This window comes from Triticum dicoccoides, chromosome 6B, assembly GCF_002162155.2.
Source record: "Triticum dicoccoides isolate Atlit2015 ecotype Zavitan chromosome 6B, WEW_v2.0, whole genome shotgun sequence".
Lineage (NCBI taxonomy): Eukaryota > Viridiplantae > Streptophyta > Magnoliopsida > Poales > Poaceae > Triticum > Triticum dicoccoides.
In genome coordinates, this window is record NC_041391.1 from 628923263 (window position 1) to 628948741 (window position 25479).

Sequence of the window (25479 nt, forward strand, 5' to 3'; positions counted from 1 at the left end):
CAAGGCATGGAAGGCGAAGCAAGCCGCATTTAAGATGTTGTATGGTACTTGGGAGGAAGCATACAACCGAATCCCTAGGTTGTTGTTAGCCATGGCCGCGACAAACCCGGGCATGGTTCATGTGGTCGAGCCTCATGGGCACCAAACAATGGTTCATGAAGGAAGGAAAGTCCGAGTATTTGGTCGTGCATTTTGGGCGTTCGAGCAATGCGTGAGGGCTTTCGAACACTGTAGGCCGGTCATCGCCATTGATGGCACGTTTTTGACAGGACAATACAAGGGCACCTTGTTGGTTGCGATAGCAAGTGATGCCAATAACCGGGTGTTGCCATTGGCATTTGCTTTGGTTGAGGTGGAGAACAATGACAACTGGGAGTGGTTTTTGCGTCTTTTGAGGACAAAGGTGTTACCTGCTCAAAAGGAAATTTGTGTCATATTAGATCGACATCCAGGAATTCTTAACGTGGTGGAGATTGACATTCCCGGGCATGCTTCGTTGCACCATCGATGGTGCATGAGGCACTTTTGTTCGAACTTCTATAGAGCATGTGGCCTTAAGGAGTTGGCCGATGATCTTTAAGATTGTTGTCTCGCTTTCTCCGACAAGCGCTTCACCACTTTGTACAACAAATTGCTTGCACACAAAAAACTTGATCCCGGGGGTCAAGACTTTCTCAATAGGCACATTCAATACTGGAACAAGTGGGCACGTGCTTTTGATGAAGATGGCCGGAGATACGGTCAAATGACAAGCAATATGGCCGAATGCTTCAATAGGGTGCTCAAAGGTGCACGTGGATTACCCGTGACGGCAATAGTTCAATACACATTTGACAAGATGAATGCGTACTTTGTAAAGTACTCGATGGAAATGGATGCACAGATAGCGGGTGAGAACCCGCGCAAGTACAAGTACAAGTTCCCACCCAAGGTTGATGAATGGTTGGTATTTCAATCACGGAAGGCGGACTCGGAAGAAGCTATATTATATGACAATGAAGAGTGCAACGCCCGGGCTGTAGGCGTTGCACTATATAGTGTGGCGCCTGCATGCTAGGCATTGCACAACTCTGTAATTATCCAGAGAGCAACTGAAAAGTGGCAAGTTACAGACCTGTGTGGCGCCTAGCGTGCAGGCGCCACACTATACAGTGCAACACTAGGGTGCTAGGCATTGCACTGTATAGTGTGGCGCTTGCATGCTAGGCGTTGCACAACTCTGTAACTATCCAGAGAGCAACTGAAAACTGGCAAGTTACAGACCTGTGTGGCGCCTAGCGTGCATGCGCCACACTACACAGTGCAACGCCCGAGCTCTAGGTGTTGCACTATATAGTGCGGCGCCTGCCTGCTAGGTGCCACACAGGTCTATAACTATCCAGAGAGCAACAGAAAGAGTAACAAGTTACAGACCTGTGTGGCGCCTAGCAGGCAGGCGCCACACTATACAGTGCAACGCCAAGGTGCTAGGCGCTGCACTGTACAGTGTGGCGCCTGCTTGCTAGGCGCCACACAGGTCTGTAACTTGTTCCCTGCCTTCTTTTGCTCTATGTTGCCCTGCCTTCTTTTGCTCAAACTGGGTGACTTTAAGTCATAGATAGTTGCATCATAGAAGAAACAGTAATTTCAATATTACTATGAGCTAAGACATTTCGTAGAGTGACCATCAGGACAAGTTCAACATTACTAACAGCTTCAAGTTCAACATTACCTAGAGTGACCATCATGACAAGTTCAACATAGAGTGACCATCACGACAAGTTCAACATTACCACCAACATAGAGTTCAACATAGAGCTACAACTAACATAGAGCTACCATTACAAATAGAGGACGATGACTAGTTCCTTGAGCGCTTGTTGGCTCCTCCCCCCCTCCTAACTCCAATCTTCTTCACCTTCCTAGGAAGAGGAACCCGCGCCGGCTCCGGTTCCTCCATGTCATCCACATCGTCATCCAAATAGTCATCCAAAGCCGCCATCCGCGAGGTGCCGACCGTCCTTATGCCTTTATGGGTGAAGTCTTCAGGTGTGTATTTGTTGATTCCCCTCCTAGGGTTTAACTTGTATGCAGACCGGACCTTGTATGTCCCCAAGGTCATATCATCATCAACCTATGCATCAACAAAAGATATGGAAAAACCGTGTGTGAGGATATAGTTAGCAATGCATCAACAATTGGATATATGCTCATGCCATACCTCTTGGGTGATCACACCCACATCCTCATCCTCCAAAGGATCACCATGGCCCTGGCCCGAAGTGGGATCTGATGGTGTCGCCGACCTAGACCGTTCTGGTGATACATACTCGGGGTCACGACAACCGAAAAGGTTTGATAAACGCCTTAACTTTTGGCCCTGGCGCTGCAACATGTACAAGTGAATGAGACATCGAACGTAGCAATGAACATGTTAAGTGCTAGTTTGAAGGAGATGTGAACCTTAAGGAATGCTCGAAGTGCACATCGCTTTTGCCAGTCGGGGTTGTTCCCAGAATAGTGTCGGTCTCATCAGCTGCTTTCTTGATCTGGGCACGCTATGAACAGAAACGGTATTAACATGTTAGGTAAGCGAAGATGAGAATACTACGAATGGAAAAGCAAAAAGGGCAAATACCACAAAGTTCATCATTGGAGCTGAAGGGATCACTGAGTTGCCTTTCTTGACTAATGCGTTGTACTAGTGCTGGCTAGCGCATCAAAAACGGTGGGATCCTCCAAGATCTCATCAGCATATGCCGGCTTGCATACCTCCACACATGTACTTGCAAGAAACCATGTGAGATAGTTGTTGAACGCGATCGGGCAGTGCTCACGAAGCCGCGCTCGTTTTCCAGCCCTAGCTTGCTCCACAGTAAGCGCGAACTTTACGCCATACTTCCTTTGATGCGAGGCCCAATCCTTGATCTTCCGCTGCTTTTTCCTATCCAACCTACAAGTTAAAAACAGAATATTACCACCATTGAAACCGCCGAGAAACCGCGAGCCGTGTAGCACCTTGTCTGTGTCCACCCACTGCGGCGGAAATGACTGGAACAAGCCAAACTGGCGGAACACCCGATGTGGCAGGTGAAGCTCAACCGCCCAGTTGCATATGAGTGGGCACTGCATATGCCAGAGATCCCTATCCCTAGTATACATCGGATTCAGCCTGAACTCTATAGGGTTACCAAAACTCTCTCCTTTTCCATACGGCTCCCATTCCACCTGCAAAATAGGATAGAATGCAAAATTGATATCGAGTTACGATAGAAGCATGATAATCACTTATGCAATGTCGATTCACCTGCTCAGGCGTGATCGTGTCCAGCTTGCTCTTGTACAACTTGTACATGACCGATGGATCATCCGTCGTCTCATTTAACACATCCCACTTATGAGCCCAAGTGGGGAGCCGTAGTGGGTCGTTTTTGTCGTCCCAATCCTCGTACTTCATGATCTTTGGTCGTCAAACTAGCAAACGCTCCCAGCTCCATATTGAAAGTGCGATCATACAACCACCAATACCTCCAGATGGCCTACAACAGGCTTCGTCCAGCTGCACATAAAAGAGAACATAGTTGAATTAATAGCAAGATCGCATTGATAATGTAGCAATGAAGTGAAAAAGAAATAACTTCATACCTGTCGATACAAATAAGCCAGTGTCGCCAAACCCCAACTCCATTTGCTATCGAAGATGGTCAACGCCTTCAGCCACATCCATGGAGCATTCTTGCCTGTGCCATTAGCAAACATAGTCCTGGATATCACGTACCACATGTAGACACAGGCATATGTCTTCACCGTGTCCTCATTAGCATCCTCAGGGCAAGTACCAAAGTTCGATTGAATCCACGTGAACGGAGCAGCGGCTGCGACTCTTTCCTTCTTGTCTTCTGCTTCTGGTTCACGAGGCTCCGGAGGAACCATACCGATAAGGGCATGCATCTGCGCGTGCCACCCTTCAGAATCGGTGTTCATACACAAAGGGTTCCCATCGATAGGAAGACCGGTGATCATATCCATATCCTGGAGCGTCATGGTCATCTCCCCGGTCCGAAGATGGAAAGTGTTTGTCTCCGGCCTCCAATGATCAATAAGCGCGGTGAGTGCTGCAGCATTGTTGGGTGGCGTCGACCGGCTGACCAACTGAATGAAAGGGAGAAGTCCTGTCTCCCTTACATACGGTGTGTACCGCTCATCATAGTGCATCCACCCAAGGGTGACCCCGTGAGACCGAATCTTCAAAGGTGCAAGCTCCTACAAACAAACAAGCAAATCATTACATATGGGGCATTTGTGTTTAAATAAACATGAAATTCATAACACCGGCAACTTTCATTATTACCCGCTGCTCCACCGGCATAGCATACGACCGGTGTTGTTTGTCCCAGTGATCATCGAGAAGCCAAACCATCCTAACAATAAAAAAAACTTTCTTGTCAACACAATTATCTTTGGAATACAAATAAACTAAACTACGCCTACTAGATGCAAAATTCAAAGCATATGTATCCAAAGCATTCTTGTCAAATAAAATATAAGTTGAACACAAATAAACTAAACTAGGCCTACTTCATACAAATATATTTTCCATAGAAATAACATGTCAACCTATGTATCCAACCATATTTTTTCGAAAAAATAAACTAAACTAGGGTTCCGAAATCAAACAAACAAGAGTTCTAATACATGCAAGATTCTAATCTAATCAAATCAAACAAAGGTTCCCCAAATCTTCAAAATCTTCAAAATACTATATTTTCTTTGGATAGAAAGAAGGAGATCGGAGGAGAGTACCTTCTAGGATAGATTGGTGACGAAATCCACGGACCAAATCGTCGGATTTGAAGGATTTAAGAGAGGGGATTGAGAGGGGGAGTGGATAATGTTAGGAATATGCAACTTGTATTCCCATGAGGCCATAGGCCGATATATATACATGCACAGGTGTGGAACATATGCAGGAAACCCCTTATACAACGGGATAAATACAAAGGGGTACATGACTTATATTATAACTCTAACACCCCCCCTCAAACTCATGGTGGATGAACAACACTGAGTTTGGAGAGATAAAAGCCATGTTGTGCTCTAGTCTGGGCCTTCGTCAGGAAATCCGCCAACTATAACTCGAAAGGCACATACTGAAGAGCAATAACCTGATCCTGCACACTAGCGCGCACATAGAAAGCATCAACACCAATATGCTTGGTGAGCTCATGCTTCACAGGATCGCGCGCAATGCTGATAGCACCTGTACTGTCAGATAAGAGCAGAGTCGGTGTAGTGACAGAAACACCAAAATCCTGAAGTAACCACCGTAACCAAGTCACTTCTGCCGTCAAAAGAGCCATTGCTCGCAACTCAGCCTCGGCACTCGAACGGGAAACTGCAAGCTGTTTCTTCGTCTTCCAGGCAATGAGAGAACCACCAAGAAAAACACAGTAAGCAAAAAGTGAACGGCGATCTGAAGGATCACTAGCCCACGTAGCATCCGAATAGGCCTGAAGCTGTAAAGAACTGGAGCGAGGAAAGAATAGACGGTGAGAGATCGTGCCTCGAAGATATCGAAGAACACGAAGGAGATGACTATAGTGAACCGAGGTGGGAGTAGAGACAAACTGACTCAGAATATGAACCAGATAAGAGATGTCCGGACGAGTGACAACTAGATAGACAAGACTGCCAACAAGATGACGATATCGCGTCGGGTCAGGGAGAGGATCACCATCAGTAGAACGGAGGTGAACATTGAGCTCCATAGGAGTCTCAACAACGCGCTCGTCAGTAAGAGCAGCACGAGCAAGAAGATCCTGGATATACTTTTCCTGGGATATAAAAAAGCCATCAGAGGTAGAAGAGACTTCAATCCCAAGAAAGTAGCAAAGAGGTCCAAGATCAGACATAAGAAACTGCTCACTAAGACGGGCCTTTACAAAGGCAATATACTCGGGGTCATCCCCCGTGATGATCATGTCATCAACATAGAGAAGAAGAAGAGTCCGACCACGAGGAGAAAGGTGAATAAACAATGCTGGATCATGAGCACTTGCTGAAAAACCAGCAGCAGTGATCACAAAGGCAAAGCGCTCAAACCAGGCGCGGGGGGCTTGCTTAAGGCCATAGAGAGAGCGACGAAGACGACATACCATGCCATCAGGAACAGAATACCCAGGTGGTGGCTGCATGTAGACCTCCTCACGCAGCTCACCATTAAGAAAGTCATTCTTAACATCAAGCTGAGATATAGACCAGTAGCGTGCAGAGGCAACGGCAAGAAGTGTACGAACAGTGGTCATATGGGCCACAGGAGCAAAAGTCTCGTCATAATCACGACCGTGCTCCTGCTGAAAACCACGAGCCACAAGACGAGCTTTGTGACGCTCAAGAGAACCATTGGAGCGAGTCTTAACCTTGTAGACCCACTTACAAGTGATCGGACGGACTCCGGGAGGAAGAGAAACAAGATCCCAGGTACCAGTGCGTTCAAGAGCAGCAATCTCCTCTGCCATCGCAAATTGCCATTCAGGATGAACAACAGCCTGACGATAAGAAGTCGGCTCAAGAACAGGCGGACGAGGACGAGAACGCAAGCCATAAGTAGGCTGAGAGGAAGATGACGACTCATCCACAGAGGCATCGACTGGTCGTGGACAACGAGTGTAATGCTGAGGAAAAGATGGAATAATAGAAGGAGGAATCGTCAAGGTAGAATCGGGGGGTGGCGACGAAGAAGTCACCGGAGATGAAGGTGTAGAATCCGGTGACATGCTGGGAGAGGAGACCGGGGAGGAAATCACCGGAGATGAAGGTGAAGAACCCGGTGACATGCTAGGCGAGGAGACCTTGGAGGATGGTGGTTGCAAATCAACTAGAGGTGGAGAAGGAGAGGAAGTGGAACGGAGAGATACAGGCTCGACGGGGGTGATAGGTGAGTCAGGAAAAGTGAGGAAAGAGATATCCTGCACTGAAAAAGTCGAGGAAGATGGGCGTGGGTAGAAGGGACGAGACTCATCAAAAGTCACGTCTCGAGAGATACGCATCCGACGACCGATAGGATTCCAACAACGATAGCCCTTATGCTCATCACTGTAGCCTAAGAAGACACACTCAACAGACTGAGCGGTCAGTTTGGTGCGTTCGCGAGGGGCAAGAAGAACATAGCAAACACAACCAAACGAGCGAAGCATCGAATAATCGGGAGAACGATCAAAAAGTCGCTCGAAAGGAACACCACCCTATAGAGGAGCGGAAGGCTGTATATTGATAAGATAGGTGGATGTGGAGACGGCCTCAGCCCAAAAATGAGGCGGGAGAGAGGCAGCAATCATCAATGCACGAGCCGTCTCAAGAAGATGTCGATGCTTTCGCTCAGCCACACCATTCTGAGCATGAGCACCAGGACAAGAGAATTGAGAGAGAGTCCCTTGCTCAGCAAGAACACCACACAACATCTTAGAGATATACTCGCCAGCGGAGTCAGCACAAAAAACACGAATGGGTGAAGAGAACTGAGTATGAACCATGGCAGCAAAACGCTTATAAATAGACAACACCTCAGAACGAGAAGTCATGAAATAAAGCCATGTGTAACGAGAGAAATCATCTATGAAAATAATATAGTATTTATGACCACCTTTCGAAGCGAAAGGGGCCGGACCCCATACATCAGAATGGACTAAATCGAAAGGACGCTTGGACACTGACTCACTATGTGAATATGGTAACTGAATCTGCTTGCCAAGATGACAACCCTGACACTCTAAAGAGACATCTCCTGAGACAGACCCCAGAAGACCTTGACGAACTAAAGAAGACAACCGAGAACCACACAGATGACCAAGTCGATGATGCCACTACTGTAAGGAACCAGTAATGGAGGCGACAGAAGCGGAAGAACTGGCGATGGTGGTGGCAGCGGAAGGAACATGAAGCCAGTCCAACTCCCAAAGACCCTGAGAATCACGGTGGCGAGGGCCAGCCCCAACCAGAGTGTGCGTGCAACGGTCCTGGACAGAACAAGAGTCAATGTCAAGGATGACGCGACAACCAGAATCAGTAAGTTGACCAGCAGAAAACAGATTCATGGTAAGTCGAGGAACATGAGCAACATCAGGAACAGAATAAGAAGGAGTGGTAAGATTGCCTCTACTAGCAACAGAAAGTGGAGTACCATCAGCAGTGAAGACATGAACAGGAGAATCCAGTGATCGAAGAGAGGACAAAGTGGAAGAATGAGAAGACATATGAAAAGAAGCTCCAGAGTCCAGAACCCATGGGGATGTACCTGACTGTGTAGAGGGTGATTGCTCAGTGCGGGAAGCATCAGTCACAGAACCAGCAGTACCCGTCGAGGAAGAACCTGAAGCCGCGAGCAGACGCTTAAGTCTCAGAATATCCTGCTCAGTCAAAGCAATGGCTGAAGCTGTCGAGGTAGATGACGAAGTTCCTGAAGATGATGATCGCGCCTTGCGCGTGTGTTTCTTCTTCGTGTACCACTGAGACTCAAGATGACCATCATTGTTGCAATAGTCGCAATATGGACGGGGGCGACCTGAGCCTCCAGAAGGAGTGGGCAAGAGCGGCGGAGCACTCGAGCGAGAAGGGGTCGGTGCAGCAGGTGGCGCAGGAGCACGAGTAGCGAGCACAGAGGGAACCTCCAGCAAACCAGCACCACGTAAGCGAGTCTCCTCAGCACGAATCTCGGAAAGCGCCTCCATGAGAGAAATGCGACCACGAGCAAACAACTGAGCACGCCGGGGCTCAAACTCCTTACGGAGCCGAGACATGAACTCATAGACGTGATGAAACTCCAAATTGGCCTGGACAGCCTGGCAACAGGGGCAGGTACGACAACCAGCACTGCGAAGAGAATCAAGCTGGCGCCAGATAGCAGAACTCTGTGCATAGAAGTCATCAACAGTAGAGTCACCCTGCTGAAGAGCATGCTCTTGACGGACCACAGAAAGGTATAAGGCATCACTAGAGGGCTAATAGTACTGACGAAGATGGGTCCACATCTCAAAGACAGTAGGAAGACCCAGAAACTCAGAAGCAAACTGAGGCAGAACACTAGCAGTGAGAACAGCTGCAGCACGAGCATCATCATCAAGCCACTGGGTGTAAATAGACAGAGCACCATGATACGTCTGAAGAGCCTCCTCATAAGCCAAAACCCTCTCATCATAAGCACGATCAGTAGCCTCATCAACAAGCTTAGCCGCATCCTTGGCGGCCTGATTAGCATCCGGAGGAAGAACCGGTGGAGTCGGCGGAATAGGAGCCACCGGAGGAACCAGACGTGGCGGACAGCAGACCTCGCCAGAAAGAACACCCAAGAGACGGATGCCACGCATGTGAATGCGCATGAAGCCAGTGAACTCAGTGTAGTTAGTACCATCGAAGATCACCGGACAGCGAGGGACAGCAACATAGCCCGATGCAGCAGACATTTTTTTTAGGCAGAGACCAGCGGGAGCAGGAGATCAGGGCCCCGTCGCTTGGGGCCTGCTGGGAACGAGACGGCAGCCTTGTCGAAGCGGTCGTCCGGGAAGTAGATCATGGAGTCCTCGAACCCCTCGAACTGCACCACCTCGATGGATCTGGAGCGGTCGGCCGGAAGTAGATAGATGGATCGATGGGAAGCGGTCGTACCGGAGCTGCTGACGGGATCGATGGAGGAGATCGCTCGGGATCGCTCGGGCGGACCTACTAACGGGATCGCTCGGGCGGAATCGCTCGGGCGGACCTGCGGTGGTGAAGGCACCAGAGAGCAACGCCAGCCAAGAGACGAAGGGCGGCGGCTGCGTGTACGGGAGATTGGATCGAGAGCACGAGTTGCGCGTGCTAAAAAAAAACCTAAGGCTCTAATACCATGTTAGGAATATGCAACTTGTATTCCCATGAGGCCATAGGCCGATATATATACATGTACAGGTGTGGAACATATGCAGGAACCCCCTTATACAACGAGATAAATACAAAAGGGTACATGACTTATATTATAACTCTAACAGATAAGGCCGCCGCCGCGGCTTGTTTTGTTTCTGGAACTGCTGCAATGGGGTGGGTGGGGGAGGAGGGGCCGGGGCGCCGCGGCTGGACATAACTGACAGTGCAGCGCCCGACGGCTAGGTGCTGCACATTGTGTGGCGCCTAGCACCGAGGCGTTGCACAGCTGGGTGCGGGGCCCAGGGCTGCCACGGTGGAATGGCGTGCAACGCCCGCTAGCTGGGCGCTGCACCGTGTGGTGTGACGCCGGCGTCGCGGGCGCTACACAAAAGGGTCAGGAGTGTGAAATAGTTTCACACCCAGTTCATTCTGTGAATTGATTTCGTTTGGAGGTCAAAATTGTCAAATTTGCCGAAAAAAACAGCGACAGTTGGACGTGGCGCCCCAAAACCAGAAGGGTCTTGCTTGTCAGCTCGCCATAGATAGTGAGTTTTTCTTGCAAAATGAAAAGAAATAAGTCAATCAACCATCGATCGTGATGTTGCACCTCACCTAGACCACCGAAAGGGTCTTATTTCATTATTAAAGGTAGAGAAGTAGAAATGCCGGCGACGCATCTCCCCCAGTCCGACCCCTCTCCCCTTTGATCCAATGGCGTTTCTACAATTGCCGCGCCAGCCGTGGATTGTTTCGCTCATTTGGAAACTTGATTTGGTAGCGTCTGCTGTGCTCACTCGCCATTCATTTCGGCTCCGGAGCAGATGATGACCATGAAGTAGTTGGCTTGCATTGTGTATACTACCATTTCTATCGACCGTAGAATTCCATTTCCTTGTGTGTTGCGTTGCACTTGTGCACACTAGCACGGACTCCAGTGCGTGGGAAGGCAGAGTTGCTTTGGCCCAAGGTTGGTCCATTTGACAATTCTTTTTTTCACAAATACAACGTGTCAATGTACTATAGTACAATCTGAAACCCCGGCTCGACAGGGGTTCAGCATTTATGTACAGAGGTTGGACCCCAACGAGCGGCCTCTCAGAGAGAGAGAGAGAGAGAGAGAGAGAGAGAGAGAGAGAGAGAGAGAGAGAGAGAGAGAGAGAGAGAGAGAGAGAGAGAGAGAGAGAGAGAGAGGGGTTGGCTGACAGAATGAATGCACAACAATGGCTCACGTACTGACTCAAGACTGGAAGAAACAGCATGCATGCAGATAACTGATGTCTCATACATCCAACACTGACCAGGATCATCAAGGCTAATTATACAGCCCAACAATGGAGTAACCAGCTAGTATATAGTCGATCGGTCCGATTAACATCAAACTACTAGATCGATTCACACATACAGTACGTACATATTATCCACTGTTTTAAATAGCCCGCTATAGCTCCGCTATAGCACGCTGTAGCATTTAGAAAATGTCTTACGCTAAGAGACTTTAGTCCAAACAAATGAACAAACATTTTAAATAGCGCGCTATAGCTCCGCTTTACCACGCTATAGCATTTGGAAGAGGTCTGCCGCTAAGATGCTTAGCGCGCTATTTAAAACTATGATATTACCCCTTAGAAGTTAGAACTACTCGGAGTACTCATGAGCTGAACTCCTCACTCCTCGTCTCCAAAAAGGAGAAGCACGATGATGCTGGCGAAGTCGCGCCCTATGAACCAGGAGATGCTCCCGATGCAGAATCCGGTGAGGTGGTCTCCTGCGTCGGCGGCGGCGAGGAGAATGAGAGCGGCGGGGAGGTACATGTAGTGGCGGACCATGGTGAGCGCGAGCTGGAGGTAGGCGAGGGCGCGGCGGCGGCGGCATGGGAGCCGCAGCGCCAGCGCCGCCATGGCCGCCTCGAGCACCGCGCAGCAGAGCATGGCGATCCAGAGGGCCCTCCACTCGGCGGCCGCCGCGGCCGTCACCCTGACGCACGGCAGGATGAAGGAAGCCTGCACGCAGACGGTCAGTTTGGCGTGTGATGATCGGATCGCAAAGTCTAGCCTGACAGTTGAGTAGACGGGTTATTAGGTTGGTACATACCTGGCTGTGGCTGCTGCAGAGGTGGTAGCGGTCGAGTACGTAGTCGGCCGCTGTGGCCAAGGCGATGACGACGACGGTGCCGCGGGCGATGGCGAACGCCCTTGCGCTGGTCGGCCGGCCGGCAATCTTGTTGCCGTCCATGGTGTGGATGGAGCTAGGGCAAGGCAAGGCAGGCAAGCAGCACACGGTCAGTTCAGTCGGTTTAATCATCAGTCGGAAAAAGAAGGGAAACGATCGACGACAAGGAGTAGACCCGAGTCGATCCGAGGAGGAGGAGGAAAGGACGGAGAAAGAAACGATTGACTGCCGTGCCGGAGGCTTTGGGGAGACGGCCGGAGTGGGAGGAGACTCACCCAGTGGCGTAGCTTGAAAAAAGAAGTTGGGCGGGCCAGAGAGCACAATATTTTCCAAATTCTAGAGCATGTATTACTAATTCAATAGATATAGTCACCACACCTTCTGTTCACGTATATACTTCCTCAGACCAAAATAAGCCATAACATTTGAGATAGTACACGCGCTACAATATCCAGTTTTGGGTACTTTCTGAAAGGTGAACTTTTTTTTCAAAACCAATGAACTTTTTTCAAATTTGATGGACTTTTTTTAAAATTGATGAATTTTTTTTCAAACCAATGAACGTTTTTTCAAAATCGATGAACTTTTTTCAAATTGGATGAACTTTTTTCACAATCTATGAACTTCTTTTGAATTCGTGAACTTTTTTTCTTTTTCAATTTGGTGATTTTTTTTGCATGCTCGTGAACTTTTTCTGTAATAGGTGAACATGTTTTAAAATAATTAGAAAATATAAACGGTACAGTGTGATGTGCAAGAAATTTCGCGTCTATGTTTATATTCTTTAAACATTTCGCGCAGCAACCATTCATAAGCAGTTAACTCGTCTAGTGGTTAGCCTCTCCGTGTGGAAGAACGACGGCGCGACATCAAATCTCACTCGGGATGTATTTTTTGGCATTCTTTTTGCGCGTTGCGCCATGCACGATCGTGAGCCGGCCCACCGAGCGGCTGCTCGCAAAATAGGAGGTCCCGGCTCGCGGTGAGGCTGCAAGGCGCCCAGCTCTACCGGTGTGGGCTGGCCGGCTGGGTATAGTGCCATATAAACTCTTTTTTTTTGCTTTAGTCATGGGCGGGCAATGGCCCACTCGGCCTTGCGGAAGCTCCGCCAGTGGACTCACCTTCTCTGGTCGTGGTGGTCGGATCCGAGGATGAACGTCTTGGTGTGCTTCTACGTGAAGGCAGGGTTGGAGGCGAGGTGGAGGGCAATGGCTCACGGTGGGTGGGGCTGTTTAAGTAGAACGAGCCCGTGAGCGTGATGCAAAGGCGATCGATGATTTACGGGGTAAAACGACGTACGTGTCGAGCAGGACAGTGGACAGCCGGTGATGAGACGATCTCAGCCGCTGGCATGGCCATGGGAAGCTGCGTGCGTGCGTCGACCTTTCAACTGGATGTACAGACTAGGTAAAGACATGTGATGTGAGTGTACCTCCACACACGCGCATGCATGCATACATGCACAATAATAGATTAGGCGGGGTTCCAAAGCTCTACTGCACGGTTCTGCCTTCCACAGACAAAAATAAAGCACCACTACTCCAGAGGGGTGTGAATGAAAAGAAGCAAAAGGTGACGATGAACGATGGAACTCAAGCACGTACGTCGCCATCGTCTATCTAACCTTAATTACCCCCGGAAGAAATTAACCAAACCAATGCAAACATATAACGAACTGTTCAGCAAAAGGTGTCGTGGCTATGGTACAACATGTTGGTGTGTGCGGTGTGGTTCCATGATCAGGGTGCTGCGGCATAGCGTTCCTTAATTTGCTGCAGGTGCGATGCATGAATGTCGTGCGTCCTCCATCGACCACCGGTGACGATCTCAGCCGCGTCCGGGCAGCCCGCATACATACCATCTTTGGCGATGCTCAATTTTCCTTGCAGTTGGACCTTGGACGTACGTACAGGCATGTGATGCTCATTTATTAATTTTACGTTCGCGGCCTCACCTTTGGGTTACATTGCTGCGTATTACGTTGTTGATCATGGATTAGGTTCTGACTAGATCGATCTTGAGAACCGAGGGAGTCCTGAATTAGGGGTGTCCGGATAGCCGGACTACCATCATCAGCCGAACTATTATCGGCCGGACTATCATCATCGACCGGACTCCAAGACTATGAAGATACAAGATTAAAGACTTCGTCCCGTGTCCGAATGGGACTTTTCTTGGCGTGGAAGACAAGCTTGGCGATACGGATACGTAGATCTCCTACCATTGTAACCGACTCTATGTAATCCTAGCCCTCTCCGGTGTCTATATAAACCGGATGGCTCTAGTCCGTAGGACAACAACAACAACAACAACAACCATTACAATCATACCATAGGCTAGCTTCTAGGGCTTAGCCTCCTTGATCTCGTGGTAGATCCACTCTTGTAAACATCCACAATATCAATATCCATCAAGCAGGACGTAGGGTTTTACCTCCATCAAGAGGGCCGAACCTGGGTAAAACATCGTGTCCCTTGTCTCCTGTTACCATCCGCCTAGACGCACAGTTCGGGACCCCCTACCCGAGATTCGCCGGTGTTGACACCGACACTGGTGCTTTCATTGAGAGTTCCTCTGTGTCGTCACCGATAGGCTTGATGGCCTCTTCAATCGACAACGACGCAGTCCTGGGTGAGACTTTTCTCCCCGGACAGATCTTCGTATTCGGCGGCTTCGCACTGCGGGCCAACTCACTTGGCCATCTGGAGCAGATCGAAAGCTACGCCCCTGGCCGTCAGCTCAGGTTTGGAAGCCTAAACTTCACGGCCGATATCCGCGGGGACTTGATCTTCGATGGATCTGAGCCACAGCCGAGCGTGCCGCGCTGTCACGATGGGCACGACCTAACTCTGCCGCCGGACAACACCTTGGAGGCCGCACACGAATCCGCTCCGACCCATAGCCCGGAGCCGATCGCTCAGATCGAGGACGGATGGCTGGACACCGCCTCGGGAGCTACAACTTCTACGGCGATGGAGCCGAACACTTACCTTGTCCCGCATAAAGCTCATGACTCCGAGGTGCCGGACTCTCTGCCGGACTCCGAACCTCCTGCGCCCCTGCCAGTCGAATCCGACTGGGCGCCGATCATGGAATTCACCGCTGCGGACATCTTTCAGCACTCACCCTTCGGCGATATCTTAAATTCGCTGAAGCATCTCTCGCTATCCGGAGAGCCCTAGCCGAACTACGGCCAGGATGCTTGGGACGCGGACGACGAAGAAATTCAGAGCCCACCCACCACCTACCGTCGACGATCTAACCGACGTACTCGACTACGACTCCGAAGACATCGACGGTATGGACGACGATGCCGGAGACTATCAAGAACCAGTGCCTACAGGACACTGGAAGACCACCTCGTCATACGACATATATATGGTGGACACCCCAAAAGATGGGGACGGAGAAGAAGCAACGGAGGCCCATTCCTTAAAGAAACAGCCCAAGCGCCGACATCAGCGGCGCCGCTCTAAATCCCGCCACAGCAAGAATAGAGATTCCGGCACAGGAGATAATAACACCCCAAAAAGTGCCGAAGACAACCCCCTCCAGCACGATCCAGCGCAGGAGGACGCAGAAGCAAGCCCTCACGAGAGGGCGGCAGACGAAGAGGTCGAGGATGATAATTACTTACCTCCCTTCGGAGACGAGGCAAGCCTCGACGACGACGAATTCGTCGTGCCTGAGGATCCCGTCGAACAAGAGCGTTTCAGACGCAGGCTAATGGCCACGGCAAACAGCCTAAAGAAAAAGCAGCAACAACTTCAAGATGATCAAGACCTACTGGCCGACAGATGGACCGAGGTCCTCGCGGCCGAAGAGTATGAACTCGAACGCCCCTCCAAAAGTTACCCAAAATGCAAGTTGCTCCCCCGACTAGAGGAGGAAGCGTACAAACCTGCATCACCAGCGCACAATACGGCAGACCGACCACCTCGTGGCCGCGACAGAGAGGCGTGCAAGCCCTCCACCAAAACCATACCCCGGCATCGCTCAAAAAGCATGAAGCCACGGGGGAACGTGCCAGACTTGCGGGATATATTGGAGGACAAGGCAAGACAATCTAGATCTATCTATGGATCACGTGGGCGCCCCAAGACCCACGACGAATACCGTCGCGCCGGATACAACTACTCCGGCCGGGCCGAACACAGCAGACAACGCTCTCTCGAGCTACGTCGCGATATTGCTCAATACAGAGGCGCCGCGCACCCACTATGCTTCACTGACGAAGTAATGGATCATCAAATCCCTGAAGGGTTTAAACCCGTTAATATCGAATCCTACGATGGCACAACAGACCCCGCGGTTTGGATTGAGGATTATCTCCTCCATATACATATGGCCCGCGGCGACGATCTTCACGCCATCAAATATCTCCCGCTCAAGCTTAAAGGACCAGCTCGGCATTGGCTTAACAGCCTGCCCGCAGAGTCAATTGGATGCTGGGAAGACCTGGAAGCCGCATTCCTCGACCACTTCCAGGGCACGTATGTGCGACCACCGGATGCAGATGACCTAAGCCACATAATCCAGCAGCCAGACGAATCGGCTAGGCAATTCTGGACACGGTTCTTAACAAAGAAAAATCAAATCGTCGACTGTCCGGATGCAGAGGCCCTCGCTGCCTTCAAACATAACATCCGCGACGAGTGGCTGGCCCGGCACCTAGGACAGGAAAAGCCGAAATCCATGGCAGCCCTCACATCACTCATGACCCGCTTCTGTGCGGGAGAGGATAGCTGGCTAGCTCGCAGCAACAACCTCAGCAAAAACGCTGGCAGTCCGGATACCAAGGACTGCAATGGCAGGTCGCGTCGAAACAAAAACAAACGCCGCATTAACGACGACAGCAATGAGGATACGACAATCAACGCCGGGTACCGAGGCTCCAAGCCCGGTCAACGGAAGAAGCCATTCAAAAGAACCACTCCGGGCCCGTCCAATTTGGACCGAATACTCGACCGCTCCTGTCAAATACATGGAACCCCCGAAAAGCCAGCTAACCACACCAACAGAGATTGTTGGGTATTCAAGCAGGCAGGCAAATTAATCGCCGAAAACAATGACAAGGGGCTACACAGCGATGACGAGGAAGAGACCCGGCCGCCAAACAACAGAGGACAAAAGGGATTCCCCCCTCAAGTTCGGACGGTAAACATGATATACGCAACGCATATACCCAAGAGGGAGCGGAAGCGTGCACTAAGGGACGTATACGCGATGGAGCCAGTCGCCCCAAAATTCAACCCATGGTCCTCTTGCCCGATCACTTTTGATCGAAGAGACCACCCGACCAGTATCCGCCATGGCGGATTCGCCGCATTGGTTTTAGACCCAATCGTCGATGGATTTCACCTCACGAGAGTCCTGATGGACGGCGGCAGTAGCCTGAACCTGCTTTATCAGGATACAGTGCGCAAGATGGACATAGACCCTTCAAGGATTAAACCTACAAAGACAACCTTCAAAGGCGTCATACCAGGTGTCGAGGCCAGTTGTACAGGCTCAGTTACACTGGAAGTGGTCTTCGGATCCCCGGATAATTTCCGAAGCGAGGAGTTAATCTTCGACATAGTCCCATTCCGCAGTGGCTATCACGCTCTGCTCGGACGAACCGCGTTCGCAAAATTCAACACGGTGCCGCATTATGCATACCTTAAGCTCAAGATGTTCGGAAACACGGAACGCTCCCTCCGAACGGAGGAACATACAGCGGCTCTCATGGCAGAAGTACAGAGCAGCCTTTTAAGGCAATTTTCGAGTCCGGACGTTAAACGACCGGACACGGCCAAACGCGCCCGGAGCAACATCAACCAAGACCACCTGGCACGTTCCGAGCACGCGTACCAATGCGGCCTCAACCCCAGCCCTCGCACAATTGTAAGACAAACTCTCCGCGTACATAATTACGTCCTGGAGATACCATGGGCATAGGGGGAGAGGCACAACCACAACAGACCCAGAGTGCGGTTCGACCACACCAGGGGCTCCCAAGTGTGTCGCTCTTTTTATCTTTTATTTCTCTCTTTTTTATACAGAACTCTATTCGGCGGCGAACCTGCCGAACTCATGATGCAACAGCCAGGGAGGGACAAAGGCTGCGATGAGCACTCAGGTGGTCTCCATTACGAGCATTAAATTTGTTAAATACACCATTCCGCGGCCTACCCCTGGAGGGAGACGCCTTTAATTCGTCCAATCCCTTGCTTTCCGCACTATTTGTATCATTCCGCACTCATAGCATATCTTCTCGAATAAAATGCAGAACTTTTTGCCCATAATTGCATTATCTTATATATATATGTTCATTTACGACATGTTGCATCCGTACATTTTGGTACGGCCAAATACACCAGGGGCTTATGTTCCCCGCATTATGGTGTGATAAAGTCCGAACACTTTCACAAGTGCGGCACCCCGAACTTATAGCATTATATGAATCGGCTCCGAATCATGTCTTGGGTCAATAGTTGGGTTTGCCCGGCTCCCAAGTTTGGCACCTTACGTTCCGTTCTATCGGCTAAGGTAGCACTGGGAGAACCACTGCGATTGCACCCCGGTTGAGCCGGGTTAACGCCTCAGTGGAGAAAGCTAAAACTGACTGTCATGATAAGGCGAGAGACTGGTTACTGTTCGAGAGGTCTTTTCGGGTCCTTAAAGACCTATGCCGCTTCGAGCGAAGTACCGGATAATGTCCAACGAAGGCGTGGATAGCGCCCCGAATTCGGTCTTCCGAGTACTAGGGGCTTCGCCGAAATTTAAAATTATAGAATTCTATGGCTAAGTGAGAGTGTTCAAGCACTATAAGTCCGGTTGCCTTGTTCGTTGTGTTGAGCGCCTCCCTAGATGGACCCAAAAATGGGAACAAGAGTGCTCAAGTTTATCCCGAACACCCCAGCACTCGTGGCATGGGGGCTGAAGCCGACGACTTGCCATCTCTCAAATTTAATAAACGGCTGCACAGAAGGTAATATTTTAAATTAACAAGCGTTGCTTAGCGCATATGAACAAAGTTTTCAGCGCACAGGATAACACATTGCGAATTTACTCAATAATTACATCCCTGGGGCACTCATCCGCAATCTTGCGGGCACCCTTCAGGACAGTCTTATAGTACATCTCGGGCGTACGATATTCCTTGCCCGCTGGTGGCGCGTCAGTGATTAGCTTCTCCGCATCCAGCTTGCCCCAATGCACCTTTGCGCGGGCAAGGGCCCGACGAGCACCTTCAATACAGGCGGAGCGCTTGATAACCTCCACCCAGGGGCATGCATCCACCAACCGTCGCACGAGGCCGAAATAGCTCCCAAGCATGGCCTCTCCAGGCCACAGCCGGACTATGAGGCCCTTCATGGCCTGCTCGGCCATCTTGTGGAGCTCGACCAGCTGCTTCAGCTGGTCGCTAGGGGGCACCGGATGGCCGGCCTCAGCATACTGAGACCAGAAGACCTTCTCCGTTGAGCTCCCCTCCTCGGCTCGGTAGAATGTGGCGGCATCAGACACGCTGCGAGGCAGATCTGCAAACGCCCCTGGAGAGCTCCGAATTCGGGTAAGTAACACGTAATTTACATTCACATGCTTGCTTTGCATGAAAAATGCCTTACCCGCCGCTATCTTCCTCACCAACTCAATCTCCTGAAGGGACTTATGGGCATCGGCCTTGGCAATTTTGGCACTTTCGAGAGCCGAGGCAAGCTCGGACTCTCGAGTCTTTGAGTCACGCTCCAAACGCTCATGCTTTTCCATGAGAGCCTGGAGCTCTTGCCGAGCCACCGCCACCCGCGCCTCCTGCTTTTCTCGCTCTGCCCGTTCCGCGGCCGCATTGCGTTCGGCCGCGGACACGGCCTCCTTCAGGGTCGCCACCTCGTTCGTGGCCCCTGCAGTACCCATGTTATCCTTGTTATTTTTTGTTGCAACCTAAATCCTTTTCTGTAAGGTACAAGTTCAAAGTGGTGTTACTCACCTTCTTTGTCCTGGAGCTGCTTCTTGGCGCGGCCGAGCTCTTGCTCGGACCGCTCGAGCTCCTGCTTCAAAGCACCGACCTCCGCAGTCAGTGCGGCAGAGGTCAGCAGCGCAGCCTGCAACCCATATTGACATAATTTTTTAGCAACCCTGCGTATATCTTTTTTTTAGATCCTTAGTCCGGCTTTTCTTTCCGAACACCGAACTGAGCATCAGGGGCTACTGTCTATGCGGTATTACATTGCATATTTTTAACTTCTTACCTCAAAGCCTGATAGAAGGCTACTACAGGCTTCGGTCAGCCCGCTCTTGGCAAGCTGTACCTTCTGAATCACCGCACTCATAATAGTGCGGTGTTCTTCCTCGATGGAAGCGCTCTGCAGCGCCTCCAACAAATTGTCCGGCGCCTCCGGTTGGACGGAAGCTGCCGGCGTCACGGTCTTGCCCTTCGTGCGAAGGGGCCGCCGGCCGGACTTCGGAACCACTGCGGGTTCTAAACCTGGGCAAACGTCGGGTCGGGCCGGGTTTTGGGCCGGGCTTGTAAAAGCCCGACCTTCATTTCTCAAGCCCGAGCCCGGCCCGAAGCCCGAAATACTCCATATTTTCAAGCCCGAGCCCGGCCTGAAGTCAAGCCCGAAGCCCGAAAGCCCGGCCCGAATGCTATTTTCTAGTACGCGCACGTGCAAGCCCGGCCCGAAGCCCGAAAGCGCGGCCCGAAATACAGGAAAAGTGAAGCCCGAGCCCGGCCCGAACTATCTTTCGGGCTGCAAAACAAAGCCTGAGCTCGGCCCGAATGTCAAGCCCGGCCCGGCCCGGCCCGGGTTTTTCGGGCCGGGCTCGGGCCGGGTCGTCGGGCCGGGCTGCCCATGCCCGGGTTTAGCGGGTTCTGATGTGGAGTCCGGTGCAAAGTCCGGGAGGCCGCCTTGTGGCACCTCCGGAGCCTCCCCCTGATGGGTCCCTTCTTGGGATCCCACCTCGGCATCCTCGGTGTCGCGAGGGGTGGAGGCGGTCGGGATGGAGTCTACATCCGACGGAGCCAACGACCCGCTCGATGAAGCGGGGAGATCATCATTGGCCGGACTACAGGCAGCATGCGGCATCAGAATGACACTATGTGACGCAGAAAAAGAAATTATAAATCATTCAGGAATCCGGATACTTACGATCTCGCCGGAGGCCTGGCCCTTGAAGGCCATTCTTCCTCGCCAACGTTGATGTTGGCGGAGCTGTCCGGGGGAATAGTCCTTCCCCTCTTGGACCCTTCGGCCTCCCCTGTTGGGGAAGCTTTCCTCTTCCTCTCTCCCTCCTCTGGGAGAGAGTCCTCTTTCTCCTCCTCGTTTTCGAGGGAGGAGTCCGCCCCGGAGTCGTCGGACACCTGAAAACGGGAACTCTTTCAAGCACCCGTGGCCTCCTTCTTGGCCTTCTTCTCCGGCACCACGTGCGGTGCCGGAACCAGCAGCCTCGCTAGATGGGCGTCTACTGGGTTTTATGGCATAGGAGCCGGGCAGATAATCTGCTCCGCCTTCCTCATCCAGTCCTGTCAAAGGAAAAGGGGAAATTAAAACCCGCATAGAGTCAAACTATGAAAAGCAAGTGTCCCGTAAAGGGGTAGAATCACTTACCTCGTCAGCTTGTTGCTGCGAGCGAAATCCGCGATCTTCAGTCGCGGATGCGGGGGCTTCGGCGCCCTTGAACAGCACCCTCCAGGCGCCTTCGTACGTCGTGTCGAAGAGCCCGCTCAGCGCCTGGTGCTGTTCCGGATTGAACTCCCACAGATTGAATGCCCGCTCTTGGCATGGTAGAATCCGGCGGACGAGCATGACTTGGACCACGTTAACCAGCCTGAGCTTCTTCACCAGCTTCTGGATACAGGCTTGGAGTCCCGTCAGCTCCTCCGAACTACCCCACAGCAAGCCCTTCTCTTTCCAGGAGGTGAGCTGCGTGGGGATACCAGATCTGAACTCGGGGGCCGCCGCCCACGTAGGGTCGCGCGGCTCGGTGATATAGAACCACCCCGATTGCCACCCCTTGACGGATTCCACGAAGGCCCCTTCGAACCAAAGGACGTTGGGCATCTTGCCCAACATGGCGCCTCCGCACTCCGCTTGAGTGCCCTTCACTACCTTCGGCTTGACATTGAAGGTCTTGAGCCACAAGCCGAAGTGGGGCCGGATGCAGAGGAAGGCCTCGCACACGACGATAAACGCCGAGATGTTGAGGATGAAGTTCGGCGCCAGATCATGGAAATCCAGGCCGTAGTAGAACATGAGCCCCCGGACAAAGGGGTGAAGTGGAAAGCCCAGTCCGCGGAGGAAGTGGGGAAGAAAAACGACCCTCTCATGGGGCCTGGGGGTGGGGATGAGCTGCCCCTCGTCGGGCTGCCGGTGCGCGATGTCGCCGGACAGGTAGCCGGCACTGCGCAGTCTCTCGATGTGCTCCTCTGTAACGGAGGAGGTCATCCACTTGCCTCCCGCTCCGGACATAACTGGGGAAGGTTGAGACGAGATGTGCGGGCTTGGACGCTGGAGCTCGAGTATGCGGAGATGGATAAGCAAAGGAGGAAGAAGGCGTAGGTGAAAAGGTGAATCCTTATCCTTTATATGGGCGGGCGAAGTTTACGCGTCCCCCACCGGCCTGGTAAAACTCGCTTATCCGCCAAGCGTCACCATCAATGGCGCGGTTGGGTTACCCACGTCCGTATTGATGAGAATCCCGGATTAAGGGAGAACACGATCTCTGCTTCGACAAGACGTGCCAAGGAAACCGCTTCGCTAAATGCGCTGAGGTGGTAGAGTAAAAAAACGATTCAAGTAATGGCTTGGTAGTGGCGTGACGTCATGCCGCAAAAAAGTCAGCAGATTGAACTTGTGTATATATTATTCTCTCTACGGTGGAATGTGGAATTTATTTTGCAGAGCTGGACACTATCCTGGTGTTCACAATCTTCTATCATTCGGAGGAGGAACCCGCCTTGCAATGCCAAGCAATATACGCGTCGGACTTATCGTCATTGAAGCCTGGTTCAGGGGCTACTGAGGGAGTCCTGGATTAGGGGGTGTCCGGATAGCCGGACTACCATCATCAGCCGAACTATCATCGGCCGGACTATCATCATCGACCGGACTCCAAGACTATGAAGATACAAGATTGAAGACTTCGTCCCGTGTCCGGATGGGACTTTCCTTGGCGTGGAAGGCAAGCTTGGCGATACGGATACGTAGATCTCCTACCATTGTAACCGACTCTATGTAACCCTATCCCTCTCCGGTGTCTATATAAACCGGATGGCTCTAGTCCGTAGGACAACAACAACAACAACAACAACCATTACAATCATATCATAGGCTAGCTTCTAGGGTTTAGCCTCCTTGATCTCGTGGTAGATCCACTCTTGTAAACATCCACAATATCAATATCAATCAAGCAGGACGTAGGGTTTTACCTCCATCAAGAGGGCCCAAACCTAGGTAAAACATCGTGTCCCTTGTCTCCTGTTACCATCCGCCTAGACGTACAGTTCGGGACCCCCTACCCGAGATCCGTCGGTTTTGACACCGACAAGAACCATTCATCAACTTATTACTTGGTCGCCTGCTAGTGGGTTTTTCCTTCGAAAAATAGGTTACAATCCTTGGTCTTCGCATCATTGTGACACATGTAGTCATCTTTATTAAAGTTGATGCAAGACAAAGCAATGCCGTGTTCTATCCTTGCCAAGAATAGGTGGTGGCCTCCGAAGCTCTTTGCGGTTTTTCCTTTCACAAATATAAAAGACCACACGCATTCATCTACTTCAAAGACCGATGGAGAGGCCGGTGGTTATCCTCCTTTTCGAAAAAGAAAAAGACTACACGATTAATGTGTGAACTGCTGAATCAGTGATGTAAAGTTGCATCATCTGTACTTTTCATGTATTAATATGCATCTATATATTATGATTTTCCACTTAGTGCCCTATAGATGGTCAATCCCTTCCATTGCATTTTCTATTTGCTTTTCATGATTCTTAGCTATGGTAGAAGCCCCAGATATAGGAAGAAAATCAAAAGGGCATGCTTCTATATGGTGTTTATTGCTATGATGTTTACCGTCGGTGGTACGTTTAGATTGTTGACTATATTTGTTTTGTACTCTGTTCTTCCAGGGTGAACCTTGCTGTGATTTCCGTCTGTTCATCTAGAGGAAGAGATTCAGAGGAAGCAATTGATATATAGAGTTATTGTGGTTCCTATTTTTTCAGGTACATACTTTTCTTGCAGTTTCAATTTAGCTACGAGCTACCTTTGCCAGTATAGTTATTTCTTCATTTCATTACCGGTCCCTGTTGACTACAATGTAACCATGCATTGCCAGCTAAAACGGCAGAAGTTCTTAATCAGTTAGAAAAAGGCAGCCCGATAAATCTTGCTTCAGATTATGTTTCTACTGCCATTGTCCACTCTTCGTTTGTGTTACTGCTTTTTGGACATGTCTGGAATAGGTAACAAGTGGCAAGCCGCTCTTCAACATTGTCGATAACGGCCAAAGAGCTTCTGAATATGAACGTCGTCGATAACAAGATAACTAACTATCTATAGTAAAATTCAGCTACAGTTGCTCAGTTGGTCCATTAGTTACTTCCTTGGTCTTCCTGGTTGCCATTGAATAGATTATTGTTTTCAGTTTTTGTTTTCCTCACGCCTTATTGCTCAAGCATGAGCTATATCTTTGTGATTCACTTCAGTTGCATTGGTTTTAATGCATGCCTTCCTTTTTATTGTGAATGCAAGCTATACTTCAACTAAGTGAAAAATAATTCTCGAGCACTTCCTTCCATTATGGATGCGGACTCCTTATTGTCCTTGATTAACAAAGGGAAAACTAAATGCAACAAATGTTTAGAAAGTAATATTCAGAGTTGGAGTTTTTTTAGTACTGTAGGCTTTTCTTATCAAATTGCAATTGTTTATGGTGCTTTTTTATAATATATGTTTCTGAAATCTAATCTCTTTGTGCTGAATTAGTTGTTGTGGTCACAAGTTAATCTTTTTGCACGTCTTCACTGAAGGGGGCTTGCAGGTTTATCAGAAGCATCTTATCTTAAACAAGGGTCAACAATAACTATTCAGTTAAGCACCCAGTAGAGGTTTGCCTATCATTGTATCAAAGAGTTTACTATTTCCATTTGCTCAGCAAAGTTTTGACACATTCCATCATAATTATCTAATTATAATGCTTTTATGATGCAGGAATAATATCTTGTGATGTGGCTTTCTTGCATCCCATTTGCCTAGTTGCTCCTGAATGGGATACCATTTGGTGGCGTTTACTGGTTAATCCTTTTGCATATGTTTATGAATGGATACTCGATGTGCTCGGTTCATAACGTTGTTGATACATGCCTTCTCTTGCTGATTTCCCCAAATCATGCACATAGCTATTGTATTATGGGTTAGGCAATCTCCCTCTCTAAAAAGTGTGTGTGTG